The sequence below is a fragment of the Dasypus novemcinctus genome, chromosome 3 (assembly GCF_030445035.2).
Source record: "Dasypus novemcinctus isolate mDasNov1 chromosome 3, mDasNov1.1.hap2, whole genome shotgun sequence".
NCBI classification, from domain to species: Eukaryota; Metazoa; Chordata; class Mammalia; order Cingulata; family Dasypodidae; genus Dasypus; species Dasypus novemcinctus.
In genome coordinates, this window is record NC_080675.1 from 186185896 (window position 1) to 186200047 (window position 14152).

The window sequence follows — 14152 nt, forward strand, 5'->3', positions numbered from 1 at the left end:
AAGTCCTAATCCCCCAAATCCCCTCATATCACACCTCTTCTTCCCTCTCCCTGCCCCCAGCAACTCCCATGGCCACTGTCTCCACATCAGTGATGCAATTTTTTTGCATTGCTAGAGTCACAATAGTTCTATAGTAGAGTACCTGGAAGGCCACTCTAATCCATATTTTCTTCCTCCATCCTGAGGACCCTGGGATGGTGATGTCCACCCCACCTATAAATTGAGAGGGGCTTAGGTCCCATATGGTTGATGGCTGTGATTCTCTTGCTTGGAGTTGTGGGCACTCTCATTTCCCTGGTGTAGTGGTTGACTATCCTCACCTCCCTGTCAGCAGACCTGGGTAAGTCCATTGAACAAGAGAGTAGGTGTTGGAACTCTGCTGAGCCTCAGGGCCCAGCTGGCACATGCACAGCCAGAGATTCAAGTCTCCTGAGCACACATACACACCAACTCCAGTGACAACTACAAGTTCAGTAAATGTGACAGAAGAGGCATGTGTAGAGAAGTCTTATCTGAGTCCAACTCCTTCATATTGAGGAGCACAAATTCCAAAGTAGATCCCACTGGCAAGGCACTGAACTCCAGAGTCATCTGCCATGGCTGTAGAACCTGTGTGTCTCTGTAACCCTCAAAATTAGCACTACCCTGGATTGTATTTTGTTGGAAACTGAGGCACAGTGGCCTCACAAGGAGAGATGTGCTGTCTCCATGCTAGTGCTGTCTCCATGGCTACACTTGCAACCTAAGGAATACAGTAATTAAGAGTTCATGGCAAATGGGATGACGCTGTTAAAGGCTGAAAGAAAAGATGAGCACATACCTTTTGTAGTGAATGGAACACTTAGACTTTGTACCTTGAGATAAGATTTTTTAAAATTCCTTAGACTATGGGTAATGCTGATAGTTAATATGTGTTGCTGCTTGATGTCATGTACGCTATGTGTTTTTGCTTATGTGTTTATGCTTATTGGCATGTAGGCTACATATACCTGCTTCTTGTATACCTGCTTCTTGTCACATACACTGGAGTATATAGAGAGCCCCTTGTGAACAATAAAGTTGTCTGAGGAGTTATTACTCACAGACCCCTGATCTCAGCTCTCTTGTTCTTTCTTTTTCTTTCTTTCACTTTCTTTCATTCCCAATATCCTTCGTGTTCAAATCTCCAACATCTGGTGCCCAAACGTGGGGCCTGAAGAAGTTAATCTTCCAAATCAGTATCAGGAACCACGGAAAAGACCTCATTGAGGGTCGTGTGACATCCAAAGCAGTGTGACTTGAGTCTTCTTTTAAGCAAGTAATATTTTCCATGAAGTCATCAGGGTAATGGGTATCAAATGGGACATGTGGAAACATATTCATTTGCATAAGGAACTTTACTGAAAGTTAATGGGGTGCCTGTAAAAAGCTGTAAATTACTAGAATTGTTAGCTTTAATACAAAAGCATTGTTTCTGACTTCAGCCTCAGGGATGTAAGGTTTTAAATTTGAAACAGATGTGTAATGAAAGTTTTATGAAGAGCATACCAAAAAAGGGAATTCATTCCATTATCAGTATAGGCCTTATGCCACCAGACAGTAGCAGCTTTAGATCCTTTACAGTCTGAAGAAGGAGAAAAAGATGAAATTACTATATTTCCTAAGCCCATAAGTAAATTTGAAATGAAAGAAAGTAAATTGGAACAAGAACAGGAGCTTGAGGTGAATGGGGAACTGTCAGGTTTCCCCCCTCATCCTAATATTAAAGCTTTCATCAATAAAAGTTCAGTGAAGTGTATCCAGTACAACCCTCTGTACATACTGAATTGTCTTCTGTTCTGTTTTGTTTCCATGCTAATTCTGATTGGGCCCATTTAACCAAAATAATAAAATTAGCACAAAATTTTTATCAAGGTGTTGAAAGGAATTTTCAGTTTTAAATCAATAGTTTACTCTTGAACTTCAAGTCTCAGTATAATCTTAGAGAGTAGTAATCCAAAAATGTGTGTTAACTGTCTGTCTAAACTGCTAAATAAGAGCTTAACTATATTTATGCTGCTCAAGTTATCTTAACTGATTGCTGATAACTAATAAAAATGTTTCCAAGCACAAGCTTGCATGTTACAGGCAACGTGGATTCCAGAAGAAATCTTAAAAAGTAAAATCTAAGATGTGACATAACTGAGGACTTAAAAGCAGCTATACCAAAAAAATAAGACTTATGAGTCAATTGTAAACTGTATGTTTCTGTTAATGTGTATAATTGTTTGTGTTTGTTCAATGTCAGTATATATTTTGATACCTCTGGATGGTAATATAAAATAAAAATTTTTAAAAGAGCTCAATTCAAGTGTACAAAAATTAAATAAGTGCTTATATTAATACTTAAGTTTAAATGTTAATAAAATTGCTACAATAATAAAAATTTTGTCTTGATTAACAAAATTACTAAAAGTCTTTAAAAAAATAGTTTTTGCCTAGATTGAAATGTACAGTTTATTTTTCTTCACAGGATGAAATGAAAGATGTAAAACTTAAATGAATATTAAAAAAGATTAAAAGTTGTGAGAATGCTGGCTGAAATTTAATGTTTTTCCTAAAAGATGTGTTTTGTCCTAAAGAAGGATGGCTAATTTTCATAAACTCTTCGAACTTAAATGCATGTGGCAAGTTGTAGAAGGTATTGTGGTAACTTTAAGTAAGGGAAAGTGTTCTGTGAAGGTACAATTTGTCTTAAAATAATATAATTATACTCCATATGGTTATAAATAATTATAAGAAGTTTAATGGAGCATTGTTTAAATTAAGGTATTTAAATGGCTAATTCCAAAAAGTCATTATTAAATAAAATCTGAATTGATAATACTAATAACAAGAGGTAATTTTAAAACAGGAAACCTTGTTGGTGGCCAGTCTCCCCTGCCAACTTGCTTCTAAAAGACTGTTTCTGGTATTGCATGCTACTAAGTATTTAAAGTGAAGAAAAGTTTATTATTTTAACAAGCTATTTAGTGTTGATGGCAGTTATATGTTGTAAGAAGTTTAACTTAGTATGTGCGATATATGGAATGTGTTTTTACTGTTAAGGAAACAGGAGATGATTTTGCCCTAAGATAAATGATTATTAGGAAGGAGTACAGTGTGGGACAAAACCTGAGTGAATACTGAAAGTGTAGAAGGTTCATCGAAAAGAAATTTTTATGATTAAAGTTAAATAAGATTTGATGGGTCTGTCTATAAAGTTTTAAAAGGTTTAGTATCAAATAGTATACTAATGCAAAGTTAAAAAAATTTGTCCTTTTTCTCAAAGTCTCTCAAGTCATTAGTCTGTTTTGGTAAAAGTTTCCTGAGTAATCAGTATACAAAGAAAGTCTGTTTTATCAAAACAGCTTCTTGTGCTTTAACCTAATCATTTCCTCAGTGTTTGAAGAAGAAAGGATCATATCTCTTTTAAAGGAAATTAATGTTTACACCTGCTTTCTAAAAATCAAATCCTGAAAAGTAGCTTTTTATTTCAAACTAATTTCAAGAGATTTGTTCTTTTACCTTGACAGAAAAATTAAAGTAAAAGTTAAGTTCATTTAATATGTTATAAGTTAAGTAGAAGGTGTTTAAAAGTATTATAAAATTATCAGGAATTTTTAACCCCTGTTAAGAACCTAAACTAAGCAAACAATTGGGACAGTCTGCAAAGTCCCTGCTGTTCTATCAAATTCCTAAATGTGGTTTGGTTGGGTGGGATAAAACTATGCCCTCTGTTATAACTGATGGAATGCAATGTTTTCTCATGTTAATAGTTTGTAATAATGTTGAAGTGCTAAAAATCTTTCATCCCTCATTTAGCTCAAATGTTAAAACCATTGTATGTATTAATTGGGAAAGGTCCTTTGTGGAAGTAGGAAAACCTCCAGCAAGCTGCTTTAAATAATAATAAAAGGAAGGTAAATTGTGGACATAAACTTAGCCTATGAATTGGATGTAGCAAGCACCAATATTGGCTTTGGGTGGAGTTTGTGGCAAAAGCAAAATTCTAAACAAGTACCCCTTGGGTTTTAATCACAATTCTGGAAGGAGGTCAAAAGTGCCATCCTATCCAGGGGTAGATTGCAAATATTAAAAATAAGACAGAAATGATAGGACTGTTGTAAATCACCCTCAGATTATGAGAAAACATCCAGGATACTTGCTAGTAGTAAAGGTGACTGTCATGTCCCTGCCCACTCCACTAACCTCCCTTTTAGGACTGTTGATGCAGATGCCTTTGTGAAGATCCAGGGCCCTACCACTGAAACCCTAGGAAAGGCAAAGTGGCTCCACTGAAAAGGCAAACATGGTGAGTACCAAACCTTGTGGTGCCTAGTCCAGCAGTTCCAGCTGCCTGTTACTCACCAACAGCTCATAGACATCCTCCATAAGTTCCTTCATGCTTATGCCAATGACTGACATCAGATCCCTCCTGCTTTTGAGAGGAATGAGCCCTCAGATGCACTATTCAAACCCACGGAAGTTGTATTCATTACTTTACAAAAACAAAAAGGGGGAAATGTGGAAATATGGCCAGAGATTAAAATACTTCACTGAGACCTCTGGCAATTGCTGCCACACATCACATTAACTTTACAAATCCGGGAACTGTGAACTTGCAACATGTGTCTGCCTATGGACTTTGGGTCTGTGGGCCTGTGTGTCCTCACTTTAGGCTATTGTGGCAGAAACTGTTAACATTACAAAGGAAAATGGATACTGGCCCCTTGGACTAATGGCGCTCGTAGTCATAACCTGCAAAAGAATTTGTAGAAAATATTCCTTGGAATTGCCCGTACTTATGAATGGTTGGGAAATAAAAATAAGACAGGACAGTACTTGATGCTTAATCAAACATATCATTTTAAAGTCTGTGTTGGAGATCCATTTGTTTTTGTAACTGGTAAGATAACTATTAAGAATGAAAAATGCTAGTGATTTGTGTCATAGCCAAGAGCACATTGATGAACAGTTAAATAATTGGGTTAATGAGTTAAAATCTGCTGTTTTGCATATTGGAGATCAATTATATAATTTAAACTTGTTAAGGGGATTGAAATATGATTGGAATGAAAGCAACTTTTGTATTACTCCTCTTGCCTATAACTCATCTGATATAAAAAAAAAACTTAAGAATCATTTGCTAGGCCATAAAAGTAATATCTCTCTGGAAATAATGGAATTACAAAGAAAACTATTAGAAATGTCTCAAAATCAAATTCATGTAGCCAATGATACAGATATTTTCTCAGATATGATTTCACATATTACAAAATTTAACCCAGTTATTTGGTGGAAATCACAGCATTTCCTGCCAGCTTTAGGAATAGGGTTAATCATATTCTGTTGCTCATGATTCTTGCCTGTGCCAGACAGTGCCTTCAAAGAAAATTGCAAAGCCTGACAGCCATGGGACATGCAAATAATCTAGCGCTAGCAAAAGCACTTCAATAACTTCCCCTAGTTGAAGAGCCTGGCCGGTAGTCAATGATGCGTAAAACTCTCAGAGGAGGGCAACCTAAGACAGGCATAGTCACCTTGACTAAAACAAAAAGGGGGAGATGTTGGAAACTGAGGCACAGTGGCTTCACAAGGAGAGATGTGCTGTCTCCATGCTAGTGCTATCTCCATGGCTATGCTTGCAACCTAAGGAATGTGGTAAATAAGAGTTCCTGGCAAATGGGATGAAGCTGTTAAAGGCTGAAAAAAAAGAGCACATACCTTTTGTAGTGAATGGAACACTTAGACTTTGTACCTTGAGATAAGATTTTTAAAAATTCTTTAGACTATGGGTAATGCTGATAGTTAATGCGTGTTGCTGCTTGATGTCATGTATGCTATGTGTTTATGCTTATGCATTTATACTTATTGGCACGTAGGCTACGTATACCTGCTTCTTGTATACCTGCTTCTTGTCACATACACTGGGGTAATAGAGAGCCCCTTGTGAACAATTAAGTTGCCTGAGGAGTTATTACTCACAGACCTGATCCCAGCTCTCTAGTTCTTTCTTTTTCTTTCACTTATACACTTCTGGTCCAAATCTCCAACAGTAGTTACTTTGGCTGTCTCTGGGATCCTGCTGAGACATAAATGTGACCCCTCTGATGACCTCCTGACTCATTTTGAAGTCTCTTGGCCTAATCAACTCATTTGTCTTTACCATTTACCTCTCTTAATCAAGGTCTTTTTCTCATTGCATTACCAGCAGGGATTGGTAGTAATCTCTCAGTGCCAGGGAGGTTCATCCCTGGGAGTCATATCACATGCAGATGGGAAGGTAATGTATTTACATGCTGAGTTTGGCTTAGAAAATGGCCACATTTGAGCTACATAGAGGCTCTCAGGAGGTAACTCATAGGCACACAGCAGCTGTAGGTCATGTAGAAATTTTAAGTACACAGACTCATAAGGATAGGCTCATTAGTATCAAGGGACCATCACTGGGCCATCCTTCTTCACTTCACTTTGCCCTTGTACTTGGGGGATTCTTGCTCTTCCATTGGGGAATGCAATAGAATTCCCTCAGATGGGAATTCAACACTCCTTCAATTTTCTCTGTGTACTGATTTTGGCTACCAACACTATCTCCTTTCCTTTACACCTTCCTATCTTCCATCTTCTGTTGTTGCTCTTATATTCCACCTCTCTTTGTTTAGCCACCAAATTTTCTGGCATTTTATTTCTAACTCCTCTACTCTGTTTTCTATCTTTTATTCACTCTTTATGTTATTGTCCTTTCTTTTCTCTTTCCCTCTTTCCTGATCACACTGTTCTTTTAATTCACAATGTATTCTTCTCCATATTTAGTTTCCATTCTCATTGTGGGAACTCCAATTTTTATTACTGTAACTCTATAGAGCTTACATGAGTTTGTTTTTTTACATTAAAAAAATATGAGGTTTCTTTATTATTAACACTGCATTAGTTTGATACCTGTTTCAATTGGTGAAAATAATTATACTATTAACCATAGTCCATAGTGTACATTAGGGTTCATTCTTTGTGTTGTACATGAGTTTAATATTCATTCACTTAGGTCTTATATGGTTCTTCTGCTAGCATTTACTATCAATACTATTATTATACTATTTCTTTTCTTACCTCTTTTGCTTTCCCTGACCCTAATCTTTTTCCTTCAGTCTAAGGAACTTAGACAACAACAAGGAAATAGAAAATAAAGAAAAAAGTATCAAAAGGAAGACTTAACACATGCACAGAAACAGCACCTAAATAAAACCTGAGACTAGACAGAGAAGATAATCAACTGAACAAACCATCAACATAAAATGATGACCAGATAGCATCCAAAAAACACAAACCATACTAATAATCAGGAAGACATGGCCCAATAAAATGACTAAGCTAAAAATCAGGAAGTGGAGCAAAACATCAAACAACTGATCAGAGCTCTCCAAACAAATATCATGGTTCAATTTAATGAAGTGAAGGAACAGATTAGGATATCAAAAAAAAAACCCTTGGAAAGCATACTAAAGAAATTGTAAACATATGCAAAAAGATAATGGATATGATGGTGATGAATGGCACAATCAAAGAAATAAAAAATACACTCCCAGCAAATAACATCAGATTTGAAGAGGCAGAGGAAGGAATTAGTGATGTGGAAAACAGTACATCTGAAATCAAACAGATAGTAGAATTGATAGATTAAAAAGGTAGAAAAAATACATGAGGACTAGGAGATTTGAGTGACAACACAAAATGCACAAAATACACAGTATAGGCATCCCAGATTGAGAAGAGAATGGAAAGGGGACAGAAAGGGTGTTGGAGGAAATAATGGCTGAAAACTTCCCAAACCTATTGAGGGAGATGGATGTACATGTCTAGGAAAGACAACATACCCCAGACAGCATAAATCCCAACAGCACTATCCCAAGACATACGCTTGTCAAATTATCCAATGCTCAAGGCAAAGAAAAAGTACTGAAGGCAGCAAAAGAAAAGAGAACCATCATGTACAAGGGAAGCTCAGTTAAGATTCAGTGCTGATTTCTCATCTGAAACCATGGAGGCAAGAATGCAGTTGTATGACACAGTCAAGGTACTAAAAGAAGAAATTCCAGCCGAGAATACTCTATCCAGCAAAGTTGTCATTCATAAATGTTGGCAATTTCAAAATATTCACAGATAAACAGAAACTAGTAGAGAAGGCAATTAGAAACCTGCCCTTCAAGAATTATTAAAGGGAGTTCTGCAGGAGGAAGGAATAAAACAGGAGAGATAGAGTGGAGGAGAGTGTAAAAAAACACCTAAAAAGACAAAAAAGATATAAAAACAAAATATGACATACACAAATCCAAAGAAAATATGGCTAATGTAAGTAATTCCTTGGAAGTAATAACACTGAATGTCAATGGATTAAACTCACCTGTCAAGAGACACAAATCAGCAAAATGGATAAGGAAATATGACCCATCTATATACTGCCTACAAGAAACCCACCTTAGACCCAGGGATTCAAGGAGGTTGAAAGTGAATGGCTGGAAAACAATCCTAAAAACAAACAATAACCAAAAAAATTAATACCAGACAAAATAGAATTTAAATACAAAGCTATTGTGAGAGAAAAGATGTACACTACATATTAGTAAAAGGGATAATCTTTCAAGAAGAAAGAACAATAATAAACATTTGTGCACCTATCAGTGTCATCTTAATATCTTCATCTCATTAGTCATATCTTTCTTCAACTTCTAGAATTGATTAAGGAGTTTTTTGTTACCATCACTGATTGGTTATCTTTACTCCTCTGTCTCATATGGATTATTAGTTTGTTTCCTTGCTTGGCCATATATTCCTCTTTTTATGTTTTGTTATTTTATTGTTATTGATATATAGGCATCTAATCATGTTGGTGATCTTACTCTGTTCATCAACTTGTTTCTCTTGCCTAGTGTTTTTTTTTTTCACAGCTCTTTTTTGATTTCTGGTTCAATTTTTTCCAAAACTTTAACTTTTCCCAGTTTAAGTTATCAAAACAGGGTCAGGGATCTAATAATGTGGCAAAGAATAGATCAAAGTGACTGGGAAAGAATCAGGGGCAACAAAGCCTGTCTTTCTTCACTTTCTTGGCTGGACATCAGATGGTGCTTTGTCAAATCTTTCCACTGTGATGAATCCTTCAATTTCCTTTGACTTCTGAACCATAGACTCAAAACCAAATTATATTGGTTAAACTCCCTTAACACAAACCACAGTCAGGCCTCTGCCACACACTCTCGTCCCTAGGAGGAATATGCCCTTTTAACTCTTTTTTGGCTACTTAGCTGCATGTTTTATGGAGCTTGTTCTCCTTGAGGGTGGGGGATGGGTGCCATTCCCAGCTTTGGTGTCAGCAGCTCACAGTTTTCCATTTGGGCCATTAATTTTTTTCATCTCCATTTCTCTTCAATGATGAATGTAGCACACTTCTTTCCAGCAGGTCCCAAATTAGCTCTCTGGGATGATGTCTATGCTTTCTCCCTTTTTTTTTTTTTTTTTTTTTTTAATGAGAGCTGCACCCTGTATGAGCTACTCTTGTGCCATCTTCCCAGGACCCTTACCATTGATTCTTCTTGCCTGGGTTTCACTTTTGCCTAAAATTTAATTTCTCTTAATTCTAGACTTTTGCAAAGACTTACATCACTTAATAATTTTTACAAACATTTCCTTTGCTCTTTTATATACTTAAAAGGGGCATGTCTCATTTTCATGTTTATGAGAATTCTGTATACATGAGACCACTTCATATCTTTTCTCATGAATATGGATTTCCTGTTTTGCTTTCAACCCATCAGGACTGGAGTACACATTGAGAGAGATACTCTCCTAGGCCCATTAATGTGAAATTATTTTACAGTCCAGGGTCTATTATGGGACTATTTGTTATAGGACACATTTAAACCTAAATTCACACCACCTGGGAATGTTCCACTTTTTCAGCATATGTGAAATGAATGATTACTCTTTCCCTATGAATATCCTTCAGTAAATTTAAATTAGTGCTCCAGGACTATTTAAATAAAGTATGTGCCACCAAGAAGGTAGATTAGCAACTCCACTTGGTAAACGATAATCATATTAGAAAACAATGTGAAGCAAAAACCCTCTCCCACCATGATGAAACCAGACAATATTAGCAATATTTTTATTTGTAATATTATTATTGGTAATAATTCATGCCAAGAAGGGAAGCAGGATAAACCAAGAAAAAGCCTGTTGATTGGAGACCTATACCATTTTGTTGGCTTTTTGTTGTTGTTGTTGCTATTGTTCTTGGTGCTTTCCTTGATTTGTAATCCAGAGGCTCAAATCCTCCAAATAAGCCATTCTTTCAAACAAAAATATCAAATGCTGAGAGTCATATGCCATCAAATTTGGCTAATACAAGCCCTGCTGTACAAATACCTTACTGGCTTGACTATGTCAGTTGAACAAACAATTGAGGCAAATAGCCCATAAGAATTGGATAAATTTGAGGAGCTGACTACAGGCATCTTCTAGAGCTCCAATATCAGGGACAAATATTTTAATTATTAAACAAACTGACACATTATTAGCTACATGCTCCCAAATTTGGCCATATGATTTAAAACTGCTTTGCAACAGAGTCTTCCTCATCACAAATCTGCTCAAAACCTTGTACTGTTAGGAGATTTTACATTCAGTTGCCATTAGTTGGGGTTTTAATTCTACTAATTGGGTTCTGGCTCTTTGGTCAAATTACAGTAGCATGAAGTTTGCTAGCTCCGCACTGACAAAGCTCTGGATTTAACTGATATTTGCATGTCAGAAACTTGTCCAATGTTGTCTTCAAATTTTGCAATCAGTTAGAGGTCCTGAGATGCAGGTCACAGGCCCTATGTGTGCAGTCTCTCATGGTGGAGTGGTGGGTCCCTTCTGGTAGTGGGCCCCTGCATAAGCATAGGCTTTCTCCTGTACCCTGCTCCTTACTTGGGCAGTTGCTTCTTCATGACTGACCTGTCAATTTGCCCAACCTTGCACCAGGTAGGCCTAGGACTTCAGCAGCTGGAGCTCTATGCACAGAAGTGTCTGGAGGTGTTGGGTGGCCTCAGTGTTGCCACTGGTAATGCCAGATCTTAGGAGAATAAATGGGGGCAGTACATTCTCTTTCAAGCTGCCCAGACCCACATTCAGATCCTATGTCCTGCTGCTGACCCAGACTGATGATAAATTTAATTTGGGACCAGATATTAAAAAAAACTGAAGCCAGTTCTTCAGGAGAATTGCCATAAATGAAGTCAATTTTGAACAAAAATACATTGCAACAGATACAAGCCAATATGATTTGTGGGGATAGCTGATATGCAGTAATTTTAAAGTTTCCCTTATTAACACTTTTTTTGAGTAACTGTTTTATTGAGGTAGCATTCACATACCATATGTCATTCTTTTAAAGTTACAATTCAGTGTTTTTTTTAGCATATTCATAATTTTACAAAAATCACCATTATGTAATTACAGAACTTTTTCATCACTTCAAAAAGAAAACCCATTAGAATTCACTCTCCATTCTCCCCTCCCCTAAGCCCTTTACAATCACTGATTTACTTTCTATCTTTGTGAGTTTGCCTATTCTGAATATTTAATTTCATTGGAAGTATACAATGTATGGCTTTTTGTGTCCGGCTCCTTTCACTTAGTATGTTTTCAAAGTTTATCAGTGATCAGTGTTGCATATAAAAAGTATTCTTATACTATTAGGCAATATCTTCATACATCATCAAAATCACTATATTATACAGTCACTCATTATTCTCTACCTTCCTTTTAATTAAAATATTACATCCACAGACTACCTCTTTCAGTCACAATAACATTTATAAAAAAGCAGTGCTAGTTATACTCACTGCAATGTAAATTATCACCAAATCTATTCATTTCCACACATTTACAATAAACATTGTTGGAAAATGAGGCACAGTGGCCTCACAAGGAAAGACGTGCTGTCTCCATGCTAGTGCTGTCTCCATGGCTATGCTTCCAACCTAAGGAATGCAGTTATTAAGAGTTCCCTGGTGATCCAAGAGTGCCTACAACTGAAAGCAGAAGGATTGCATCCAGCATCCATGTGGAATCTAAGCTCCCTCTTGATATAGATATGGAGTGGACACAACAATTCCAAGGTCCACAAGATGGAGGAATAGAGTATGGATTAGAGTGGAGTTACTGATATTCTATTCATGAACTATTGTGATTAGTAATTGAAGAAACTGTGGCATTGGTGTGGAGAAAGTGGCCATGGTGGCTGCTGGGGGTAGGGAGTGGGAGGAAGAGATGTGATGTGGGGGCATTTTCAGGACTTGGAGTTGTCTTGGGTGGTACTGCAGGGACAGTTACCAGACATTGTATGTCCTCCCATGGCCCACTGGGTGAAATGTGGGAGAGTGTGGGCTATAATGTGGACCATTGACCATGAGGTGCAGCAATGCTCAGAGATGTATTCACCAAATGCATTGAATGTCTCATGATGATTGAGGGATTGTTGTTATGGGGGAGGAGTGGGGTGAGTGGGGTGGGGGTATATGGGGGCCTCATATATATTTTTTTGAATGTAATATTAAAAAAAATAAAGACAAAAAAAAAAAAAAAGGAAAATAACTGCCAACCAAGGAAAAAAACAAACAAACAAAAAAGAGTTCCCGGCAAATGGGATGAAGCTGTTAAAGGCTGAAAGAAAATATGAGCACATACCTTTTGTAGTGAATAGAACACTTAGGCTTTGTACCTTGAGATAAGATTTGCTTAAATTCCTTAGACTATGGGTAAGGCTGCTTGATGTCACATAGGCTACGTGTTCCTGCTTATTGTCACATAGGCTATGTGTTCTTGTTTGTTATCACATACACTGGGATATATAGAGAGCCCCTTGTAAACAATAAAGTTTTCTGAGGAATCTCTACTCGTAGACCCCCTGATCCCAGCTCTCTCGTTCTTTCTTTTTTGCTCTTTCTTTCTCTTTGTTTCCTTCTCCCTTTTCTCTTTCTTTCATTCTGGATACCCTTCATGTCCAAATCTCCAACATCTGGTGCCCAACATAGGGCCCAAAGAAGTTAGTGAGTCTTCCAAATCAGTATTGGGAACCATGGCTTTCATTCCTGATACCCTTCAGGTTCAAATCTCCAACAAAACATTATTAAAAATTCTACATAAAGAATCAGCTCCCATTCTCAACCCATATTTTATTTTCTTGGGGAGTAGAAGGGGTTATGGCATTTTTCTTTTTAGAGTAAGGAAAATTGGGATGATGACAGCACAACTCTGTGATGAATACGAGAGCCACTTAGTTTACACTCTGAATGGACTTTAAAAATCACATGACTATATAACAAAATGAATCACTTGGTGGAAGCTGGACTGTGGTTATCTGAACAAATATGAGAACATTCTCTTTTGAACTATAACAACTTTAAAATGCTAATACAGGGTGTCTGTAACCAGGTGGGTTGTGTGAAAAATACACCTAATGTAAGATACTGGCTATAGGTAGTAGTAATGTTTTGATGATGCTTTTCATAATTTGTAACAATTGTTTCACAATAGTGCAAGGTATTGGTGTTGGGGTAATATATGGGACCCCTGAGTGATGGTATGCATGTTTTTTATGCAAGTTCACAATATTTACTATACATTTATTGTTTGTGGATGTTTATTTAAAATTCAATTTTAAAAAAGTTTTAAGATTTTCCTTTATTCCACATGATCCAATGCCATTTTAAGAAATTCCATGACAAAACTTTCTTCTTGGTAAATGTGATGTTCCTTTGAAGTGTATTGAGCAAATTGCACAAAAAATGAACACAAAAAGAAGCAGAAAGTCCTGGCCCCAAGCAAAAATCTAATTTGATCCAATAGAGTTAGTTATTTATTGTAACATTCCAGGAATGTCAGATTTTGCTTTGAAAAATCATGTCCTAAAACTGCTAAAAAGGTATACCCTGCAAATACCTCACTATTCCCAGCCAACATATGTGCAGCTAATCTTTAGATTTGAATATGCTGGAAAAAATACTACGATTCAGGCAAAAAAATAAATGGACTACCCTCAGGAGGTTGAGGAGGAGGTGTTAGAGCTGGTGATTTGAAGTTACTCAGAATGGTACAGAGGTATCAATAGGATAGG